This window comes from Cryptotermes secundus, unplaced genomic scaffold (genome assembly GCF_002891405.2).
Source record: "Cryptotermes secundus unplaced genomic scaffold, Csec_1.0 scaffold61, whole genome shotgun sequence".
Taxonomy (NCBI): domain Eukaryota; kingdom Metazoa; phylum Arthropoda; class Insecta; order Blattodea; family Kalotermitidae; genus Cryptotermes; species Cryptotermes secundus.
In genome coordinates this window covers 150755-175001 of record NW_019741299.1, presented here as the reverse complement: position 1 = coordinate 175001, position 24247 = coordinate 150755, and the positions used below count along the sequence as shown (strand labels likewise).

The 24247-nt window shown below is 42.2% G+C and overlaps 1 protein-coding gene across 5 annotated transcripts in view; it reads left to right on the top strand.

Annotated features, from left to right (window-relative positions):
- The window catches only part of LOC111872659 (guanine nucleotide-binding protein G(q) subunit alpha), a 65961-nt gene that overhangs the window by 1337 nt on the left and 40377 nt on the right, over positions 1-24247 (top strand). The window lies entirely within an intron of this gene.

Below are 24247 nucleotides of genomic sequence, written 5' to 3'. Positions count from 1 at the left end.
ATTCCTTAATCTCTCTGGTATAAATGTGAATTAAATTACATTTTTATCCTTCAGATGGCACAGTTTCAAATATAGAGCTGTTACCTTTGTGACTATAAGAGGATTACTGTGACCTGAGGACAATGTAATACATGCACATAGTCAGATAACACACATCTGTGTTTATAATTTGTCTATATAGTAATGAAAGTGGTCCTACATTTGCAGTTGTACCAAGTTTGGTAATTTCCAAGAACATTAACGCCACTTTCAGAACTTACTTGGAATGGGATGTAAATAAAAATGACAAAATACAATATCATTAAACTTTTGTTAACATCATGACTTAATTGAAATTTACAATATCTTATTAGCTACAGTTGTGGAATATGGTAGAATTTAAACTGCCATGTTCATCATATATACCGAGGCTGGAGAAAATTGTCACATGGATTTACCCCCTCCACACTTCCCTAGACTGTTTCATTTTACCTCCCCAACATATTTCCCACAGTCATATAGCCATTATGTTTCCACAGATATTTGTATTGATAACCATATAATAGTTTTAACTAACAAGTGGTTAGGCCAATTGACATAGGTTAAAAGGGGCTTAAGGTTAGTAGAACAGTAGTCCAAGAATGGGAACCCCCAAGCACTTTCATCTCCACAGTTCATGAAATATTTCTGTAGACCCTGTTTAGTAATAAAACTGAGAGCAATTGTTTTAACATTTGCTTGGTTTCTCTGTATATAATGCTGATCAGTTACTTATGCATCATCTTAAAGATTGCCACTTACGTACTCTGTTTATTGACAGATACCAGCTATGCTAGTGAAGTTTAAACAATTCATTAACAGCCCGATATTTGGTGACACATTAGGTTAGGTTTTATTTGGTTGGTTTAACTTAGTTTTTCTCATATGTTAACACAACATGAACTCTGTCCAGTTTGGCTGTACATGTACACTATGTTGGAAAGTACATTATTCCTCCTTTCTTTATGGGGTTCTATTGGAAAGTTCTTGGACTGTGTCAGAAAAAAAAATGCCGGCATAACTTACCCCATTTTGGCTGATATCTCCATTAAAATAGTCTGCTTGGGAACGTATACAGCAATCTCATCATGTTTTCCATGCTTCAAAAGCATTGTGGAAGTCATTTCCCTTAATGTTGTTGAGTACCGTTTGCGATTCCCTTCAGATGTCAGACATGTTTCAAAATGTTAAACCTTCAGTTTGGGAAACATCGAAATCACAGTGGGCTAAGTCCGGTGAGTAGGGAGGATGGGGAATGATAGCCATGTCGGTGTTAGTCACAAACTCTGTGGTTTTCGGGGATGTGTGGTTGGACCGTTGTCATTATGAAGGAGCAATGCAGTGCATGTTCAAATTTTCGGTTAAGATCTCCTGTCAAACTCCATAAGTGATCCTAGCGGTGTCTGCGAGCTCATGGATTGTTCGGTGATGGTCTTCGTGGATGATTTTAACATTTTCTGTCATTTTGCTGGTGCTTTGTTGACCTGAATGTTTTGTCATCTTAAACTGACACTCGACAGGCCTTGAAATGTGAATGCCATTCAAAAACCACTGTCTGGCTTAAAGAATATTCTTGCAAAAGCCTCTCGACGCATTTGAAGGGTTTTGGTAGCGGATTTGCCTAGCTTCATGAGAAATTTGGTACAGACATGTTGCTTGATTTTGCCATACATTGCAGACAAAAAGAGATACAAATTTGAAAAAAAAAACTCTTGTAAAAACACTGCATGTTCACAGTGGCAGACTGATGCAGTAGGCTTGCAGAAGTGTGACCCTGGCCTCCCCTCTCATCTTTCACCGAGGCAGTTACAACAATATCTGTACAGAACTTTCTGATACCACCTCAAATCTCTTTTTACCTCACATTTTCTTTTGCTGTTCACACAGTATAGTCTAAATACTTCCTCTTCTCAGTCACGTGTAATTTGACCTTGTATTAGGAGATATTTTGATGGAAATCCCTTGCAGCTGATGTGATCTGTTTCAGTGTTGACCTGTGTATGTGATATGCACAATACTAGACCACAGGGTTCTTGAAGGAATAAAATCTGAGTCATATCTAGACCTTATGTCATTTAGTTACAACATCCTGTAGTAGCTCAAAGTGTTGTGTGTGTGACACACATCTCATTGTCAGATATTCTGCAAGTAATATGCACAAAGTCATGACTGAATGATTACTTATGTCATATTCTTTAGATCAGAAGTTAAAATCTTGGTTCAGAGACTGTTTTAACAGGTTTTTGTGATTTTTCACAGTCCTTTGGGGGAGGTGCTGGGAAAGTACCTCAAATTAAGCCATTGTCAGCTTATTTGACATGCTTTCTGACTCACCAATCATATTATTCACCACTGTATAGTCTAGGCTACTAATAATGACATTAAATAAACCATAAAAACCTGTAGTTTGCAGCTATGTTGGCTACTCAGGTGATTATAGATCCACATATATCAGCATTTGTACACACACAGACTCAAACAGTAGATAGAAACATAATATCCCAAAGGCTCATCAAAGAACTGAATATATTAAGAAAGTATGCATTGTAATTTAAATACATGGCCCTAAACCATTGACTCTTACAAAAGATGTGGAAGCAGAAGCTTCAGGTGAAATTAAAGTGTGACATTAATAGCCGCATGCCGAAAGATATGAAAGGGTATGGAAGTAATAATGAAAAAGATGTGCCAGTATTCATAGAACTATTTGGAAGTTACTTATGTAGGGTCTGAGATGGCAGTTGTAATGTTATGTGCGGTAGTGTAATTGGTTGAGGCACTATTCTACAAGCTGGAAGGTTGTGAGTTCAAGTCCCGATGAGGTCATTGGATTTTTTTTTTCTGTTGACCTAATCCTTTCAGCTGCACTATGGCCCTGGGGTTGACTCAGCCTCTAACAGAAATGAGTACCAGGAATATTCTTGGGGGTAAAGGGTGGCCACCATGTAAGGCTGACAACCTTGCCTCCATCTGTGAGCCGATTGTGTAGAAAATGTGGGAACCTCAACACCTCACAACCTTATGAGCCTCCACGGCCTGTTACAGGGATAGCTTTACTTTTATGTGATTGCTGTAAAATGTTAAGTTTAATGATTTCAGTGTCAACCTTGAATTAAAGAATTAGTTTTATACTTATGCACAATCATTGAGCACTTTAAACAGAACAGTCTTTTGTATGTAGAGACATTTCTGTGCAAAGATGGCTGTGCCATGGCTCAGGCAGTTAGTAGCCGGCTACCCACCTTGGTGGCCCAGGCTCAGTCCCAGGTCAGATCACATGGAATTTGTGGTGGACAAAGTGGTATTTGTGCACGTTTTCATTAAGTACTTCAGTTTCCCCTGCCAATTCTCATACCACCTGCTGCTCCACATTCATTACTGTTAATTGGATTCAAAGGGGCGAAGCATAGGATCCAGCGGAGGACCCTTGTGATCCCAGTAAAGAAACTTTAGGTTCCATAAGAGGCTGTGAACTTCTTAATCAGCTGAGAAACTGTTAGCTTCTCAGGAAGGTCACAAAAACTTGCAGTCCCCCCCCCGTTATGAGCCTGTTGAATGCAGGTTACACTGTTAATAGTATTTCTTTAAGATCCATTTATTTAATCTCTTCTCTATTCCTCAGTCCCCAAAATAGTTTGTCCCTTCAAGTTTCAAGCATAAATTCAATACAAATTCTTTGAAAAATTGACATTGGAATGTTGTGTGGGAGAACACTGAAGGGACTCAGGTGCAAGAGCGGCTGAATCCCTTGTTTCCTGCCTCATTATCATGTTCGCACATGTGCGTAAAGTGGGACCCTAACTGCTTGCAGGTTCTCTTGCATAAAGAAATGACATGCTACTGCTACACTCCAACTGATAGTTCTATCCACATTTGTAAAACGTTTTCATTAAATCCACTGTATCTGCCTGATAAACAGCAGCTACCAAACTGCATAGTGTCACATCCCTGAAGACCATATCTTCACGTTCATCACCACGAGGGGCCTTGAATCTCACATTAAAATAACTGTTGAAAGGACCACTTTGCAGCATCCAAGTGGACGTAGCATAGGTATCAAAAGATTTGTGACGTGTTGAAATTCATATTCTGTAGTTTTGTTGCATAAAGCTGTACAGATTTTGATCTGTGAAGCCCCCCATATAGTGTGGGGTGTTTCTCTAAATTTCCTGCCTCTGTGTTGGTTTTTAGGTATTCACAGTAGCGACTGGTGAGCATATTGTTGGCTGGATTCTAAAGCCAAGTAGCTAGGAGGAAGCCAGATATTTCAGAGGAACATATCATCTTTATATTCAGGGATGAAACCAAGCAACAATCCAGCTTGCTCTGTGTGCTCTCTGCTTTGGCTTGCAGTTTGACCCTGAAAATGCAGGCAGTAGGTGCCACTTAAATGTTTTTTTTTTCTCTCTGAACTACAGGTTATTACATCCCAGAATACCATACTCTTTTGTCTTCAGTTTACCGTGACTACCACATTACCCTACAAATAACCTGTTCTGTAGAGGCAGCGTTGAAAACTTGGCGCTGTGTGTTGGTGCATCGTCTACCTGCTAAAATGTGTAACTCTTGTTTAATTATTGCTGCAAAGAAGTGAAGCACAATATCATTCAGCCACCACTATGATTTACCATGCTGTAAAAGTATATGGGGTCTATTATTGCATTTATAGGACTGCATAAACAAAGCCTCTAATCATGTAATGGGATGTGACGAAAAATTTGGATTGTTAGTTTCCTTATGTTTTGTGTTCTGTGAGTTCATGTAACCATCGAGATGAAGACAGGTTTGATCTGTCGGAAACGGAGAGTGAATCTCATCTACACCAGCATGAATATTTATAAAACGTGAAGTTGAAAGCTGGTTCTTGAAATCGGATCTGCAGGCTGAAGTTGGCTTGCATTTATATTCTATAAGGATGAAATTTCAGGAGTCATTTGGCTCTATAACTGGACATTTTAGAGACATGTGTTTCTTATAAAAAATCAAAGTTATTTTATTTGAATCAATCTTGAGTCTTGTTTGTCATCACATGCTGTGATTGATGTTTTTACCTATCAGATAAAAACCACGGTGTAGTCTACATTTTGTAAAGTTGGAGAATGGTTTTCTGGTGAAAGGTCAACTTCAGTACCGTTAAATTTATGAACACATCACTGGATCTCTTTCTCCCAAGTCTCAGTAAGAAATACAGGTTCAGTACTATCTCAAGACGGTTGTAAATGCAGCACAAATAACCCCCACGGTCAACCAGTCACAAGAACTGTACAGTGTAGGATTTGAGATTCTCACAGAAATGACCGAAGAGTGCTGTTTTCTATGATGTAATGCCCCATAGTCTGGCAAGTGCCCACAAACATTTTGGAGGAACACACTGCTTCGTGGTTGAAAAATAAACCAAACAAGGAACTGGCAAGATTTTTGTCTGCTTTTTGCTGGTTTCTTGTATGAGATATTCATTCACCTTGAAGATGGAAGACATACGTTCCTCCAGAATGTTGGACTTCACCAGATTACATGGCATCTAATCAGTACCCACCCACCATCAAAGCAACTGTTTGAACAGTTTGTTGGTCCCTGTTGTATGAATCACTCTGTCCTTCAGAATACAAGGCTCTTGAGCTGTTTTAAGAGACTTTTTTTTTACTCATAATAACATATTTTGTCATAGTAGTATGAATTTTGTTGCTGTAAGGTATGAAGGTGGAATTTCTAGCCTTCTGCGAGAGTTCTAAGGTTATAAAGATCTAAAATAAAAATAGCCAGTAGCAGTATATTTTTGATAAGCTCTCGAAGTGGGGGAGGAGGAGGAGGATTGGAAACAGTTTATATATTCATCTTTGATCACAGACCTTTTTTTTATTGCTAGTGGAGTGGGACTAAGTCCCTTGTACTGCGGCCACTTCTGGCCTATTGTACCAACCCCAGATGATAGGTGAGGGTGATTGTGGAGCAATTTGTGGAATGAAGATTGGCAGGGGAAACTGAAGTACTTGGAGAAAACCTGCCCCAGCACCACTTTGTCCACCACAAATCCCACTTGACCAGACCCGGTATGGAACCCGGGTTGCCGCGGTGGGAAGCCAGTGACTAACCGCTTGAGCTATGGCGCAGCCTATCAGGACCTTAGTACCACATCTCTGAACACTGTTTTCATGAAAATATATGCATGAAGCTGAAATTAGTGAAGCTACCAGAAATATGCTTCATTATCATATGTACCTAACAACAAGTGGAAGCTCGGAAAGCACAGTTGGTTTAGTGACCGAAGGGTTAGAGTTCAAGTCCTGGTAGGGTCAAGAATTTTCTGTTCTTAATATTGTTCCGACCTGCTCTGGGGCTCACCCAGCCTCCTATCCAATGGGTACTGGTGGTAAAGTGGTCGGGGCATGAAACTGATCACTCACCTACAGCTAGTACCAAGGTCAAGAAAGTATGGAAGTATAAGTCCACCTCCCCATATGCCCTCATGGTGTAGTGATTAATTTGTTAAGCACAGGGACAGCTGTACCTTACCATACCTTACCTTACATAACAAGAAGTTTGGGGCAGAACTTGGTTCCTCTCTCATGATTTACAGTCTCTTGTCAAGATCGTTCTGTAGTTTGATCCGCTTCATTTAGCTATAAACTTTATTTCGTCCCCCTTTTTTTTTTCCCCTCAGTTTAATTTATGTTCTAGTCCTACAAATCTTGCTGTTATTGCAAGTCTGTAATATAAATTTATAGTCCAACACTAAAACACAATTTAGTCAATACCTTAGCATGATGAGCTTTTGAGCAGATGATTATAGGACCCAATTCCTTGCAGTTCTAAATATGTGACATACAGAGTATATTATTAGTTTATTTCTTAGGGGCTCCTTATTGGTGGTATTCAATTACAAATTCTGACTATATTGAATTTGTCAGATATAACCTTAAATGTTTGCTTTATGCTCATTTTGTATTTGTTGCCTTAGAAGTGACATTTGCCCTGCTTCTCTGATCTAGTGGTCAGAGTTCCTGGCTACAGATCCAGAGGTCCCGGGTTCGATTCCCGGCGCTATCAGATTTTCTGAGAACAAGTGGGTCTGGAACGGAGTCCACTCAGCCTTGTGAGGATAATTGAGGAGCTATTTCAAGGAAATGGCGGCTCCGGTCTAGAAAACCGAGCTTAACGACCATGGGGGATGTGTTGTGCTTACCATGCGACACCCTCTATCAGCAAAAGTTGGCACTAACTTCGCCAACAAGCGGCGGTTGCTCGGTTGGTATAATAGTTCGCTTGCGGACTAAAGCCACAGAGAAGTGACATTTGTGTATAATTTGTACTTCCCTAAATCTGTCTTCATACCAGATTCCATATTTTGAGCTTCACTGTTTCATTAGTTACCACTTTCAAACTGAATCCAATTAAAAATTTTTGTTTGGTGACTGTTGTTCTGTATTTTTATAAAATTAGCCCTTACAAAAGTTGAATATAATTTGTATGTCTGTTTCCAAACAATTTCAGGTCTGTGTTAAAAGAGGCATTTTTGTTATTCGCACCTCAGGCGTTTTTACATCCACCCCATTGTTATTCCTCATTGTATGAAATTATAATGTACAAGGTCTGAGTAGCCTTCAGTCGTGTAACGTTTATACCAAATTTTGTGGAAATCATGAGTTGTTTTACAGTTGGAAAGGGGGCACAGAATAGCATGGGGATCTTGTGTATATTTTCTCTTTTTAAGGAAGGAAAGTAGGCTTAAAATGAACACAGAATCGAAAGGCTGATTATGTGATGTCTGGTTCCATGGCACACTATTTGGAAATGTATGCAGCATCACATTGCTATTATATTCTTTTTATTCTGTACTGCAACATGTTAGCTAATGGCATCAGCAGGATCTATTTCTAAGCCCCTGACCCACTTATTTTGACTGTGGCATATTTGGAACTGGTTGAAGCAAGTTCTTGGGAACAAGATATCATAACTAATTTTGAGTACCCTAGAGTGTTGCAGTTTTGTTGCACGAAGGATTCCACTTTCATCGGCTGGAACAAAGCTGTTGTTTGATTCATAATTTCTGCTTTTGATGTCGAAGCTGTTTCGCCATTTCAGCACACATTGTACTGATTATCTTCATCTGAAGAAGCAGGTAAACCTCGATGACCGAAGTTCCATGTCAGACGCAGGCTTCAAAAACCTAAGGATAAGAAAAATTACTTTCAGGGGCTAGTTGCAGTGTATGTATGAGCTGCTCAACAGTTCGGCATACGCTGCAGTCACAATCTTAAGATGAAGCAGATGGTAAACACTGGAGACCGAAGTTCACATCTGACAGGCCAAAAGAGCCTGAGGACAAGAATAGTATCGTCTTCCTGAAACGCATCAGGATTGTGTGTTTTAGTATAGCTTTGCAAGGTTACACATGTGAAATATTGATTGACAGGGTTGTTCCATGGACATGCTTATGGATGTTCCATAGATTGAAAGCTGCAACCATTTGTTGTTACCAGTGGATGTGGATTAGACTGAGGGTGTTTGAGAACAGGGTGTTGAGGAGAATATTTGGACCGAAGAGAGATGAAGTGACAGGAGGTTGGAGAAAACTGCATAATGAGGAGCTTCATAACTTGTACTGTTCTCCAAGTATAATTAGAATGATCAAGTTAGGGAGGATGAGGTGGGCAGGTCATGTAGCACGAATGGGGGAGACGAGGAATGTGTATAGGATATTGGTGGGAAAGCCAGAAGGAAAGAGAGCACAGGGTAGACCAAGGCGTAGGTGGGTGTACAATATTAGAATGGATCTTAGAGAGATAGGATGGGATGGTATTGATTGGATAGATTTGGCTCAGGATAGGGACCAGTGGAGGGCTCTTGTGAACACGGTAATGAATCTTCGGGTTCCATAAAATGCTGGGAAATTCTTGAGTAGCTGCAGAATTGGCGGCTCCTCAAGAAGGGCTCAGCTCCATGAGTAAGTAAGTGGATGTTTATAACTTTCTGGAATCCCGCCAGAAAAGCCCTTGTATTCTCTCTTCAGTTAAGTACAGAAGAATTCATGTCCTGCCATTTAGAATCATTGACAGAGTGAAGAACCAGAGTAGTGTAAGTAAGGACTCTGCTTGCAGCTTGTTATTGCTTGCTTGTTTGCTTTGATCTTGAAGATGGAGGCAGTACATGCTTCTGAAATGTCTGTGAACTTCTACCAGACTACACAGTGTCACCTCCCAGATGATAGTACTCTTGATATCTTCTTCGTGAGATCATTTCTAGCAAGTTTAATGCAGTCAGAGTCTATGCTAGTGTAAGTATGTGCAGAAATAGATTACCAGAGTGTTTGAATATCAGCTTTCTGTTACCTGCTGATTTTCCAGTATGGGTTGAAGGAATTTAGGGACATTAGGTATCGTAATTTATAACCGCGCCATGGCTCAAGCGGTTAGTCGCTGGCTTCCCACCGCGGCGGCCCGGCTTCGATCCCGGGTCTGGTCAAGTGGAATTTGTGGTGGACAAAGTGACGCTTGGGCGGGTTTTCTCTGAGTACTTCGGTTACCCCTGCCAATCTTCATTCCACCAAATTCTCCATCATAATCACCCGGGCAGGCTACAATAGACCAATCAGTTGCCACCGTGCTGAGTGAACCCACTTGGACTCCACCCACCACTAAGCGAAAAATCGTAATTTATTCTCAAGGTTTCGTGTTTTTGTTTTCATTTAGTCGGAGATCTGTGTTAAGTAGAATGTCACATCAGGAAACCCTGAATAAAACCACTATGTCTATCACATGTTGTAAGTGATGATGTCTGCTTGTAGTGGTTGAGATAGGTGGGTTGGACAAGTCAGATCTATGTCCTTTTTCAGATCTCTTGGGAAGTGTATGAATGTTTGGTGTTGCTTTAGTGTTGATATGAAGCACTGGGGCTGAAATTCTTTGACTTCATGCAACAGCCCAAGTACCATTGATGAATTAATCTTCTTTCAGTGCCTTTGTAATTATGAAGTTTGCTTTAATTTATTTTAGTTGTCTGTCATAATGTTGCTAATTATTCCAGTATGGTGGAGCTTGTTAGAAGTCATAAGGTTATGTGTGATCTGACTCAGACCCTGCAAAACCACTGTAAATTACAAAACAATGTATTAAGCAAAAGGCTTTCATTTTAAGAAAACTTATCCATTAGATTAGAATTAAAAATTAACTCCATCCAGTTTAAAAATTTCTGTCTGGAAAGTATAAACCATTCAAGCAAGATGTAGTTCTGTTTACTTTGATAATGTCAGATCAAACGGCACCTGAGATGAGCAGGAGAAAAACTACAATAGCTTTATTTTTCCTTTAATAATTCAAATATTCCTATTCATCATACATAATAAGTTTAAATATTCTGTATGTCATCAATATATGTTGCTAGTAACAAATCAGAGGGCTATTTTCATATTTGTTGTAGATTTATTTTCTGAGTTTTAACTCGTTGCTTATATTTGACACTTTTTTTTCTGTGGTCTAGAAAACCGAAATTAACGGCCGTGGGGATTCGTTGCGTTGACCACACGACACCGTCTATTCGCTAAAGTTGGCACTAACTTCGCCGACAAGCGGCGGTCGCCCGGTCGGTATAGTTCGCTTGCGGACTCAAGCCACGGAGCTTCTTTTGTTTGCGTAGTTACTGTAGCTATCTTGATACTTAATCGAACCCTGCAGGTGTGCGATACTGCATACAGAGGTACAGATTTGTCGAGCTTGGTATAAATTAACACATCATTAGCATTATATTCATTGGTGCCTACCGATAATGTACTTTATATAAAGGGTGATTCTATATTATTGTCTGGCTTTCCGTGGCCTATAATTTTCAAACTGTACGTGCTACGAAAGGCGCGCATGTTGATGTTTCGCATTATGTAGTATTGATTCTATGGGTAATAGAACTTTTTTGAGTTACACTTCCATATTCCATAAGCATTTTATTCTGTTCTTTCCGGCTTGAAAATTGTACGCCAAGGAAACCCCAACAATAATTTAGAATCATCTGTATATCGAACATGCTTTGGTTTATCTATTCGCCCTCCCAGGTTCATGATAAAGGCTGTATATTTTGTAGGAGAAGTGATTACTTCTGTGAGCCGATTGTCTAGAGAAAATGTTGGAGCCTCGACATCTCAGAGCACTGTGGGCCTCCACGGCCTGTTACAGGGCTTTAGCAGGAGTGATTCAACTTGAAGTGGTGGACTGCGATTTGTTAGGGTGTCAATAAAGTAGGGGTAGGAAGAAAACCAGATCAAGAACATGGCATCATTGATTGATTGTTAGTCTGTAAGATTGTTTTTTTGCAGATTCGGTGTTAATGCGAAGGACAGTTAGTGAGAAAAAACAGATGTGGAACTTCCGAGTTCCGAATTGCATTCCGCAAGCATCGGTGGAAGGGAAGAGGATTGTAAGACACTCGTGCCCATGTTTCTTGTAGGAATGAAAGAATGGAAGGACATTTGTGTTATCAGTTTCATGTGTGTGGAACGAATACAAATTAGAAAGGGGCAGTTTTAAGCAGACAATTCTTTTTGCACTTTGGAGCGTCTCATTGTGGCTCTTTCTTTGTGGCCAAAGTACCAGGCTACAGATCCAGAAGATCCGGGTTCGATTCCCAGCCCAGTCATATTTTGTGAGAAGTAGTGGGTCTGGAACGGCGTCCACTCATCCTCGTGAGGATAATTGAAGAGCTATTTCAAGGAAATAGCGGCTCCGGTCTAGAAAACCGAGATTAACGCCGTGGAAATCCGTTGCGCTGACACGCGACACTCTATCCGCTAAAGTTGGCACTAACTTCGCCGACAATCGGCGGTCGCTCGGTCGGTATAGTTCGCTTGCGGGCTAAAACTACCGAGTTTATTTTGTTTAATCAATATGATAAGCGGGAAATACCGAAAATGTGTCGGTTGCACGCATTCATCAGAGAGCTTATACACGTAGACCTATACGAGGTTTGAGGTTCTCACAGTTGTATGGAAAAAACTTTTGTGGGATGTGACGCGTGTATTCTGATGGAAGTTAATCGATCTTTCGGAACGTATTGCTTCCATCTTCAGTATTAGAGACTAAGACAAGAGAGAAAACAGTAATAGTTTTTTTTATTGCTGTTGGTGTGGGACTAAGTCCCTTGTATTGCGGCCACTTCTGACCTATAGTACCAGCCCCAGATGATAGGTAAGGGTAATTGTGGAGCAGTTGGTGGAATGAAGATTGGCAGGGGAAACCGAAGTACTCGGAGAAAACCTGCCCCCCGGCGCCACTTTGTCCACCACAAATCCCACTTGACCAGACCCGGGATCGAACCCAGGCCGCCGCGGTGGGAAGCCAGCGACTAACCGCTTGAGCTATGGCGCGGCCGGACAGTAATAATTGTTCATTCTCTTCACTTTGCCTACTTTTCAACCCTGAATATGGGGGCAGTACATTACTTCGAATTGTCTCTAGACTACCAGATTGTATGTCGTCACATGCCGGAATATAGTATTCTAACCGTTTTTTGGAAAGTATTGACGTGATTATTCTCTGCAATAGCCCCATCCCATAGGTGGAGCAGTTTCGCTTTTGCTGACTGGATGTCAGGTTTATTGTCTGTATCCGTTGTTAAACTTCGATTCATTCTGTAGTATGACCGACACGATACATAGGCATACGCACAGCGCGGAGTTAGGTACTATAAAGAGAATGAGTGTGTTGTGAATTTAGACCGCAGTTGTGTCCCTTGTGAAGTCAGTAACACGACAACCTGATGACTTGTGGCGAGAAATGGAAAGCTGTGTTTATATAGTGCAGAAGATACCATATTCCCTCGCTTGCTTATTTGCTTATTTATTTTTCTGTGATTATGTATTTCGGCTGTTGATGGAAGAGAGCATGCGCCTCTGTGGTCTAGTGGTCAGATTTCTTGCATACAGATCAATAGGTCCCGGGTTCGATTCCCGGCGCTACCAGATTTTCTGGGAAGTATTGGGTCAGGAACGGGGTCCATTCAGCCTCGTGAGGATAATTGAGGAGTTAATTCAAGGAAATAGCCTCTCCGGTCTAGAAAACCGAAATTAACGCCCGTGGGGATACGATGCGCTGACCACGTGACACCCTCTATCCGCTAAAGTTGGCGCTAACTTCGCCGACAAGCGGCAGTCGCTCGGTCGGTATAGTTCGCTTGCGGACTAAAGCCGTGGAGTTTATTGTTACGTTGATGGAATAGAGCACAAAACGTGGGCCAGCTTTTCGCGTTTGCCTCTTCAACTCGCTCTTGTTCTGTTCCAACGACATCACAGCTTCAGAAGTAAAATAAGCGTGCTTGGAATCTATTAGTATTTTACTGTAAGGATTATTAACTCAGGTGTTTATTCATTGAAGCATTCGGAAGGGGGGGGGGGATGCAGAGTTTCTTTCCAGCCTCCGTACCCTAAACATGACTAGTGGGCGTTAGCAGTTTATGAAAAGTTTACCACAGAATGTTCACACATGACGGAGAGAATATTGATTTTGTTACTTAGGAATCAAGTTTGTAATTAATTAATTACATATTGTCCATGACTCTATACGTCGCCGTTCTCTGTGGAATGATAGTGAATGTGGTCGAACCTTCCGTGATAAGGATTATAAGGTATGCATGGGTTGCAGTAGGGCCTAAGGTATGGTGCGTCACCCACCTTCCCACCCACAGTGTAGTTGAAAATGCCGCCACGATATTTCTTGTCATAATTCAGGCGGAAAACAGGCACCAGGTGTAAGAACACGGACAGTACATGTTTTGGTTGTTTCTTGGTTGTATTTTTTATTCTCCATTATTGAACGTGGTTATTGTGAAGGGTTCGTATGTTCTGAAGTAGATTATTGGAGTCTCGGCGAATTAATGAAACGTTTAGGCAGACAGTTATGAATTTTGCTATACATTTGAATGACTTTTTCATGGTTTCACGCGTAACACAGTCTGATCAACGCCTTGATGAGGCGGAAACTTATTTGACATGTTTATTTGGCATGTAGTCCAAACAAAAGTATGCAGTGCGAGCCGTGAAAGATTGGCGAGGGTGAATCTTTTTTAATGTTGACACTGCCATTCCAAGAAAAGGGACATTTCGTTTTATTACGTCCACGAGTCATGTGATTTCAGCGAAATGGACGGCGGGCTCTTACCGCATCACATCCCAGAAGAGAGTGCAGTCTTACCTCGGATTTGAGACTTAATGCGGGTAGTAAGTCGAGTTCATTATACATGGAACGTATAGAGTTCTTACGTTCCTGAAGCTCAAGGCTTAGGCCCCTGTTTTTTCTTTCAATTTTTTAACCCCTAACTCCGTGGCATGTAGTCCCCAAGCGAACTATACCAACCGAACGACCGCCGCTTCTTGGCGAAGTTAGTGTCAACTTTTGCGGATAGAGGGTGTCACGTGGTCAGCACAACGAATCCCTACGGCCGTTAATCTTGGTTTTCTATACTGGAGTCGCTATTTCCTTGAAATAGCTACTCAATTATCCTCACGAGGCTGAGTGGACCCCATTCCAGACCCACTACTTCTCAGAAAATCTGGTAGCACCGGGAATCGAACCCGGAACCTCTGAATCTGTAGCCAGGAACTCTAACTACACCACAGAGGCGGTCATATTTTAACCGCTAGTATGCTATAATGCTATTGTTTCTATTATAATAGTAAGGGGACATCAATCCGAAAGTCCGGGCATACTTTTAATGCCTGTAGTTGAATGGAATCTTAAGTCAGAAATTTGTAAGTTGAGGTGATACTAATTTAATGGCTTCGTTAAGTAGGGAAATCGTGTCGCATGTCGAGGCACGACCGTAACTTAACGACCGAAATTTGATGGGAGCCTAAGCCTATAAATTCGTTGTGTCGGGAAATTGTAAGTCTAGGTACGACTGAAATTTAATCGGATTATACGGCGGAGAATCGTGTCGTAGGTCGAGGTACGACTGGAATTTGTTCAGATAGTCGAGCTACGCAATGGAGGGGAAGCGNGGGGGGGGGGGGCTGAGTAAGTGTGCGTAATACAGAGCTTCATGAGGCGCACACTACTCACCACATGTTACAATGGTCATCAAATAAAGCAGGTTGAAGTGTGAGGGCATGTGTGGAGAAATAAGAAATTAATGCAGAATTTTGTTTTAATTTATGAAGTGAAGGAACCGCTTAGGAGACCTAGATGAGAGGAATGTATTAAAGTGGATCTTCGAGAAAGAATGTTTAAGGATGTGTGCTGGTACAAGATAGGATCCAGAGTCTGGCTCCTTCGAGCACGGTAATTAACTTTGCAAGCTATGTGACTGTCAGCGTCTCGAGAGAAAACTGGTCATGAAGGTAGTTAGGATCGGAGAAAAGGGGGGGGGGATATTTCAAAATGAATGGTAGAAAGCATTTCGCGATTATAAACTGCCGTTCCACTTCGTTCCGAATTTTGCTTTCATTAATATTGTTCCGAGATACTTGGACTTTGTCATATCATATAAGAATGTATTAGTCACGTTTAAACGACTTTGTTGGCCTGTTTTCAGGTGACTATAAACATAAGTATATACTTAAAGGTTGTCAAATTTCAAATCACAGAGTGTTCGCAGTGTATCTTATTCGCTGGCCTCATTATAAAAACAGTTATATTTTCCAATCTGCCGATACAAATATCAGATATATGAAGCACAAGCACATCTATAAAGCATCGGATGCATGAGGTTAAAAACGCTGTTAAAATATTGTCATGTGATACGAGTGTCTGTAGACGTGGTTTGGATTGGTAATTGGATTTATTGTACACTACAGAACGTAACTGTAAGTAACTATAGTGCTATCGCTAATTCACACGCTCTGCAGTTCGCTACAGTACGTGCTAAGTCTTCTCAGTCTGCTGTGTCTTGATCAGTTGTCTGGTAACGGCTTCCATTGTCGTAGAGCCACAACTTCCGTGTTCACGTCCTTACTGGCCGGCGTCTGCCCCACAACTAACTAAACTGAAATTGTGTCTCGAGAAGAAGAATAAGAAGGAGACTTCACGCTCACTGGGGACCGGAGCGCGTGTTTAGGTTAATATTGTTGGTTTTTCTAAAAGGGTATATTTTTTCCCCAGATCTATTTCTATATACTTTCCTGGGTTTCTTTAGGTTTGTATATAGGGCTGAGGGGCCTCCGACGTCCATAACCCTCTTAATGCCTTAGGGGTCCAATCTAATGGCCTTAGACATCACCATACTGGCAGCTACGGTTTACTCACCAACACCGAGCGTACCAGGGAAGTGATACTACTTACACTAATATTTGGAACGGGGTATAAGCTAAAAGGAACATGAACCAGGGACAGTTGCATAATCCGGTGATGGCAGTAAACTCCGACAAGCAGGAGGGGTAAAGCCCACCTGAACTTACTCCTACAGGCTAGCGCCGATTTACTGACGTTGCAACACTGGTTAAGGGTAGACTGTAAGGATTACAAAGGATCCTCAGCGTTGGTTGGCACCGTTAGGTTTCAATTGAGGCAGTACCGCCGGGAAAACACTGCGTGAGGTTGAATCCTCTTCTTTGCTTCTCTTTGTCTGCAGCGTACGGGGCCTTCCGCGCGGGGCCAAGAGAACAGGCCTGGCTTGGGTATACGTCCTTCCTGCCTGAAGTCTCTCCGAGAACTGACTTAACTAAACTCTATACTTGGCTTGCTTATAACATATCATACGGACCGCACAGATAACATCTCCCAACAGCTCTTCTATTGTTCCGTCTCACAGCTATCGCTTCCCAGTTACTTGGTACGTGTTAGGAATCTGTTGCATAGCACCTGGCGTTGTATACAGAGTCGTTACTTAGCAACGGGTCTACATGCTACAGCGTAATAGATAGTAATGTAACATACCAAAATTGACGCATAACACATTTTGGTGAATGGGAGGATACTTCCGTGGACCGCACAGGACCGGACGCGGCTTGTATACCTCGTGTTTGATAGTTAGCTCTTTTCGTGAAGCTTGTGAGACAAACTTCGCCTTTCTCATGGGGCGGAAAGAGTTAATACATTTTGGGGAATAAGGGTACTTTGATGAACAGCACAAAACGAACTACAGTGTACGGATGCGGCTCGATTCCCGCGTATTGGACAGCCCCGATGTACTTACTTAACTGTCAACATTTTTTACACACAATTTAGATATTTCCGCAATATCTGTTGCCTGATAAAATAGTTGCACAAAGTAAGTACTAATTGAAAGTAACAACCAGAGAGGGCGTGCAGAGCGGCGCCATTGAATAGCGAGATGAATGACTGGGCATGCGGCTGTTATGTAGTTGAACCTCATGTCCGGCTGGTAGGCACAGGCTGGGGTGAGTCTGTCGGTGAAGTATCGACCGTAGGGGGTTGAGCAGGCGGGAGGGCGGCATGAGAAGGAAGACGACGCAGTCACTGGGAGTCAGTAACCCTTTATCTTTCCTCCTCAGATTTAATTTGACCTCCTGCTTGGCCCTGGTCAGATCTCTTTGCTGTACTTGTAGTTGGAACCATAAACGTTCTATCAATTTTTACATAGTTACCTTTACCTGCAGGGGGGCACGCGGTAGCGTAGTTGGTTGAGGGGCTATGCTACAAGCCGGAAGGTCGCGGGTTCAAGTCCCGATGAGGTCACTGGATTTTTTTTTCTTCAATTGATTTAATCCTTCCAGTCGCGCTATGGGCCCGGGGTTCACTCAGCCTCTTAACAAAACTGAGTACCAGGAATTAATTAAATAAATTTCCTGAGGAGTAAAGCGCGGCCGGCGCGTAAGGCTGACAACCTTACCGCCATCTTTGGGCCGATTGTCTAGATAATGTGGGACCCTCAACGTCTCACAACCCTATGGGCCTTCACGGCCTGGTACAGGGATAGCTTTACTTTTTTACTTTTTACCTTCACCTGCAGAATATTTTTGAATTTTGGTACTTGGTCATTCTCGATCATAATCCTGTCCATATTGACCCTGTGCCGTACGGAATTATTTGTGCATTACTCTGTAATCCAGATTTTCCCCCCGTTTTATTTTAGTTGAGTTGGTGTACTTCATCAAACTGATTGGTAACTGGTTGGATTATCGGGAGTTAGGCGGCCCATACACGTACGAGTCTGGCTTGCGAGTCCGGCTCGGCGAGGAGCCGGGTTCGGATTAATTTCACCACACACGGACGAGTTTGGCTCATTGGAACACGAGCCGAGTCGGACTCGCGAGCCAGACTCGTACGTGTATGGGCCCCCTTAGAGTGAATCCTAGCAGATTCAGGGAGTTTTCTCTTGTCATCTCGTCTTGCACGGCTCTAGAATACAGCCAGCCTCATATCCATTGCATACCGAGTGTTAAACCCTGCTCATGGAACTGGTAAATGTGGCCGTGTGTATAGAAACGGTATGAATTATACCAAGTTGACGATTTAAGGTCCGCGCCCGTTGCTGCGAACACTTGCAGATTTGTATGCTTTCTGTAGTTATTTGCTTCGATTGTATCCCCCGGAATCAGCTGTCGAAAAAGAACCGTCACGTGGCGACTCCGTTGGCATTCTCGCGAACTCTTTGCATCTAGCGAGGAGCGATACATACCCAAGCGGTTTGTATACGTAGATACATGTTTCGGCCGTATAAGTTCATCCTGTGTTCTTCTTCTGTTGTTGTAATCTGCTTCACTATATCCGTTCCCTACTGAGGGAAGCACCAATTAAAATTAACAAAATTACACCGGTTACCTACGAAAAAATGTGCCTCATATAGTATTCATCCACAAAAAATGAAAAATTTAATTATTACTCGTGACAGTTAAGACATTTTAGCTGGTTTTAACTATTTAATTTTAATTAGGTGAAATGAAGCCTCCCCCCTCTTGTGTTTATGTCGTACATAGCTCGAGGTAAAGAAACAAATCGTCACTGAAGAGGAGTAATATGAAATATTGCTCTCAGACCGGGGGATGCGTTGACTGAAGAAGTTCAGAAACATTATTATTATTATTATTATTATTATTATTATTATTATTATTATTATGTCTTGGGTGATATGAATTAAATGAATCCACATGAGATACCTCCAGCCTCTGTACACGTTTTCCTCCATCACGTAGCTGTCAAACTGTAAACAACTTATACTTGGCAGTGAGGTTTCTGAGGAAGAGGATGAACTCTCTATATCATAATCAGTGAGCCAGTTACAAGTGCAGCTTCCATCAAGGCGTAGATGTATTTCTGTGTGTGCTCGTTGCATATTCATCGAGTCGAAAAGTGATGCAGACAGCTACGTACGTTTGCCAAGAGTCATATTTTAATGTTAGGCAAGTATTTGCTATATACTGAGCAGCCATGTTTCAGGCACAAGCGCAGTTTAGAATTAAAGGCGAATAATACTTGTTAATGTCAGTTCTTTCGATCCCCATAGACCCCAGTCTGTATCTGGTTTATGTTATCGTAGAGTTTCGTGTTGGCTTTACACTGTGGATGCCTGAGTTCATGTCTAGATATACGAGATCCTGGGCAAGAGTACCAGACGACACCACCACCTCCAGCTATGTAGATTTGTTTTGTATACAACTTTGTTCCCCTCTCAGACAAACACTAGTGCATAAACGTTGAGGATTTACACTACTGGAGTGTTCAGATTGTGGTCTTTTGAGTTGTGCAGCCACAGTTTACAGGATGAACCTTTAAAAAATAGTGCAAGCATGTTCCTCCGAAATATTGCAAGACCTGACGGTGTCAGAACCCAGAAGCCGTTAGTGCATAGCTTCATCCAGTGTACGATGGGGTACCCAAAAGAGCTAACATTCCTGAGTCGATAAGCCGACTACCGTTGCTTCAGAAGGTAAGGACTAGTTTCGGCAGAGTTTATAGTGACGACTGTTTTGTGTGAACGTCGTTTTTGCAATGGCTGATTTTCGTGAACAGCGTGCGGCGGTGAAATTCTGCTTTTTGCTCGGGAAAAAATCATCAAGGAAGATCGACGACGGACCATTGAAGAAATTGTGGAACTGTCGGGAGTGACTTGGAGCTCAGCGGCCAGATTTGTGGCAGTCGGGTGACTGGTTTTTCCGTCATGACAATGCCCCTGCTCACACAGCCCTGTCTGTACGACAATTCTTGACCAAAAATGGTATGACCCCTGTTCCTCACCCTCCATACTCACCCGACCTTGCCCCGTGCGACTTTTTTTTTTTTTTGTTTCCTCGAATGAAATTAGACATGAAAGGAAAAAACGACGGAGGCGCTGTCAAGCATCACAAAAGATGAATTTAGACAGTGTTTTGAAAAATGGAATAAAAGACTAGACAAGTGTATTAGTGTAAGTGGAGAGTACTTTGAAGGGGATTGAAGGTTCGTGGTTAAAATTTGAGTAAATAAGTTTAAAAAAAAATAAGTTCGGTTTCTTTTGGGTACCCCCTCGTATGTGTAATTTCTTTATAAACCATGGTGTCTCTTGAAGATAGCAGTCTTCTGTGTAGATATTTACACGGTGCCACATCCCAGAAGACTTGCTTTCTTCATAGTCACCGCCGTGACTGTCTCTTGATCAGTAGGTCTGTATTTGTTTGTTTAAATCGGTTCTTCCATACGCCTAACTTTATAGATTGCAATTTTATTGCGATAATAATCCGGCTGTGTTCGATTTTAATTCGGTTTTTCTGTGGTCTTAAGCCTGATAATGGGATTTGCTCCAAATGATATCCGCAGTGTGTAAACATCGAGAACTGTTTTCATCGTTAATCTGATCGCATTAAGTGCCAGGCATCGCGGAGAAAGGGAAAGGGACTGAATTTAAGCGGTAAATTGTATTTACCATCACGACATTGTTCAAGAAGCATCCACATTCATTAATATTTCCTTGCAACACAAACATAGGAAAGAAGTTTGAATTCATCTCTGACCTGCTTAAGGCGATTTCACGCTTACCTGGTCACCAACCAATCCGCAATGAATTGAGCAAGTTTTATGAATGTGTCAACGTGTTATATAGTGGAATGGAGCCAGGAAGATCGATACAGGCCCTTAATGGCTTTTAGGAAATGAAGTTCATGAGGCAAGTCTTTTGATCACCATTCAGAGCTATTGTAGTTACAGAACCAGATGGGTCAGAAGGGAGGTTGATGTAGCTAGTCATCACCCTATGCGTTCATTCATTCTGGGTTCTCTTTCATGCCTTCTCTCGCTCTCTCTCTCTCTCTCTGTACATATAGCCTACTTCCCCCTTACCCCTTTCATGATTTTGTCGATCTGCGCCGGTCAAAACGGAGCGAGACTGTATTTTTGGAACTTTCAGGAACAGCTCTTGTTAATACTCGCCATGATAGTTGTAATTTCCTCGCCTGAGTTGGCAGTTCATAGCTGTGGATTTACACGGCGTCACCGAACGGGATGGCATAGCTTGAACGCCCTTGACTCATGTTCTGGGGGGGTACTTGTTTCGGTTTTCTACCGGGCCATGGGCTAATGCGACTGATGTTTTTCGTGTGTGTTTTTTTTGTCAGTCTTTCTTCAAGACTGGCTCGTCGCTGTACGGACTGAGTTAGCCCAGCTCCCTTATGTTTATGTTTGAAAACAAATTTATAGAAATACACGAATTACGCCTCATATCAAATGGTCACTTGCCTTGCTAGTTAGGTTTTTAACAGTGAAGGAAGTGCATATAAAATACGGACCACATTCTTACGTATTTATAAATTATAAGTGGTAACACTGGATGTACACTTTCAGAGGACTGTTATCGCGGAATACGTATTTTGCCGGCAAATCCAAAGCGAGAACTTAACAAGAACTAACTATGCGTGTAAGATGGATGGTAGGGCTCTTCACAGGACACTACCACCTAAAAGGACACCTTTTCAAACTGTGATTGAAAGGTGCCGGAGAGAAGACGGAATCAGCACACATATTCTATGCGATTGTGAGGCCATAGCTTATTTAAGATTTCGTCACCTAAGCCAGTTCTTTATGGAACCAAGCGACTACTGTGACGCCCCCATAAATGAAGTCCTACATTTCATTCGTAGTGGGATTAATATGGGGTTAATTAAAGGGGAAGCACAATAGATTATTGTTGGTCGCGGTGCAAGGGCCGGATTTTGTACCACCCCTCATTCATACATACATACATACATCTGTGTGTGTATGGGAGACTAATATTAAAATTAATCTTAACAGAATGGGAAAGGGTGCTTTGAGCTGGATTCATCTGGCTCACGACATAAATGCCTTGGAACATTTTACTGACTCCTATTTTGAGTTGCAGTCTTTTGATTTTCGGCAGAGAACGCATCTTTCCTGTTTCAATTTTCCCCTTGGTATGATGTGTATGGGGCTGATCACAGTGGCGGCGCGGTCTAAGGCATGAACCGTCGAACACTGGGATCGTGGGTTCGGATCCCACTCAAGGCATGAAGGTCTGTGTGCGTTTATTATGTTGGTGTCCTGTGTATAGGTGGAGGCCTTACGACTGGCTGATCCCCCCGTCCAAGGAGTCCTACCGAATATGTATAGGATTATGGAACTGGCCAAGGTCCAAAGGGCTGTATAGCCGTAGAGAAAGAAGCAAATGCTTTATAAGGCCCAGCAAATCTTCCATGCCTGCACCTTTCACAGTTCTAAGATTTAAATCCCCGTAAGGGACTCCTACAAGGGCCGCGCTTTCCTGTGTGCGGGTTTCATACTTTATAGCCAAGTTCCGTGTAGGACAGTTCTATCCTGTAGATGGAGGCAGGTTCACCCGAAACGTTCTTAACCACATGAGAGAATGTGAGGTGTCAGAAGACAGGACATCTGAAGATTAATTGATGTTTACTTTCCGTCGGGTTCATACGGCGTCATAAAGTAAACCATAATAGAAGTTACCACGCGTGGTGTTGTGATGATTAGCGCTTCAGCCTCGTATTCAGGATGTCTTGGGTTCGACTCTCTGTCCGCATACCGGTTGCCCTGAGAGGTTTTTCCTGGTTTTTCTTATTACTTCTGGTAAACGCTGGAATAGTACCTCAGAATAGGACGCTAAATGACCTATCTGCTGATTTTTGGATATAAGGCATCGTAGTAGGTTGAGGCACTATGTTACAAGCCGGAAGGTCGTGGGATCGAATCCAGATGAGGTGGATTTTTTTCAATTGACCTAATCCTTCCAGCCGCACTATGGCCCTGGCGTCGGCTCAGCCTCTAACAGAAATGAGTACCAGGAATCTTCTTGAATATTCTTGGTAAAGGGTGACCGGCGCGTAAGTCTGACAACCTCACCGCCATCTGTGAGCTGATTGTCTAGAAAATGTGATAGTCTCGACGTCTCACAACCCTATGGACCTCTGCTGCTTGTTAGCAGGGATAGCTTTACTTTTTTTTTTCTGTTGTGATTAAAGAAACAGGCGAGCTTGTGTGAGGAGGTGCTGAACGTTGCACTGATATTTCAACCCAGCCTGTGTTCCCTGCTACCGATCTTTTCGTTGTTCGAAGTTCCGTGTTTTGAGCCCCGTGCGTTATCGGTTTCTTACTTTTCTCATGTTGGCGGAAGGGACAACTTCTGATCGATAATCTTGAAAGGCATGGCGAAAACGATGTTGAGGGCGTGACTTAGGTTTCCTTAGCATATGCACTAATCTCACACTCACCCTTACCCTCGACCCGGCTGACACGCGAGGTCGAGCACATTGCCTCCCCTCCTGTCAGTCAAAACTTGAACAACAGATGTGATATGTATTTACAGGTTAAGCGTTAGTGTCCTTAAGGTTTCATTTGTTTCAGGTTGTCTCTTATAGATATATGTTTCTGTATGCGTTTGTGAGTCAGCATTGTAAGTCGTATAGCTACAGGCTGGACGGCCGGAGTTCGATTTCTGGTAGGGGCAAGATATTTCTCTTTTCCACAGCGTCCACATTGACTCTGGGGCCCACACAGCCTCCTATCCAATGGTACCAGGGGCTTTTTCCCTAGGGCTAAAGCAGCTTGTATCTAGTGCCGAGGTCAAAAGTGGTATAGCTATACCTCTGCTTCCCACATATGTCTTAATGGTTTGGTGCTTAATTAAGCACAGGGCCTTTACCTTTGCGGTAAACTTCAGACTATTAAGATAGGTGAAAAATGAACAGGGAACATATCCAGTTCATTCATTCATCCATCAATAATCTGTCAGACGACAGGTCCACAGTCTCTTCCAAAACAGTTCCTCTTCTGTCCCCAAGGTCATCCAGCATCTTCTTACGTCTTCTTTCTCGTCTTCTGGATCTCGCATACGTGGTATCTCTGTTTTTGGAAAG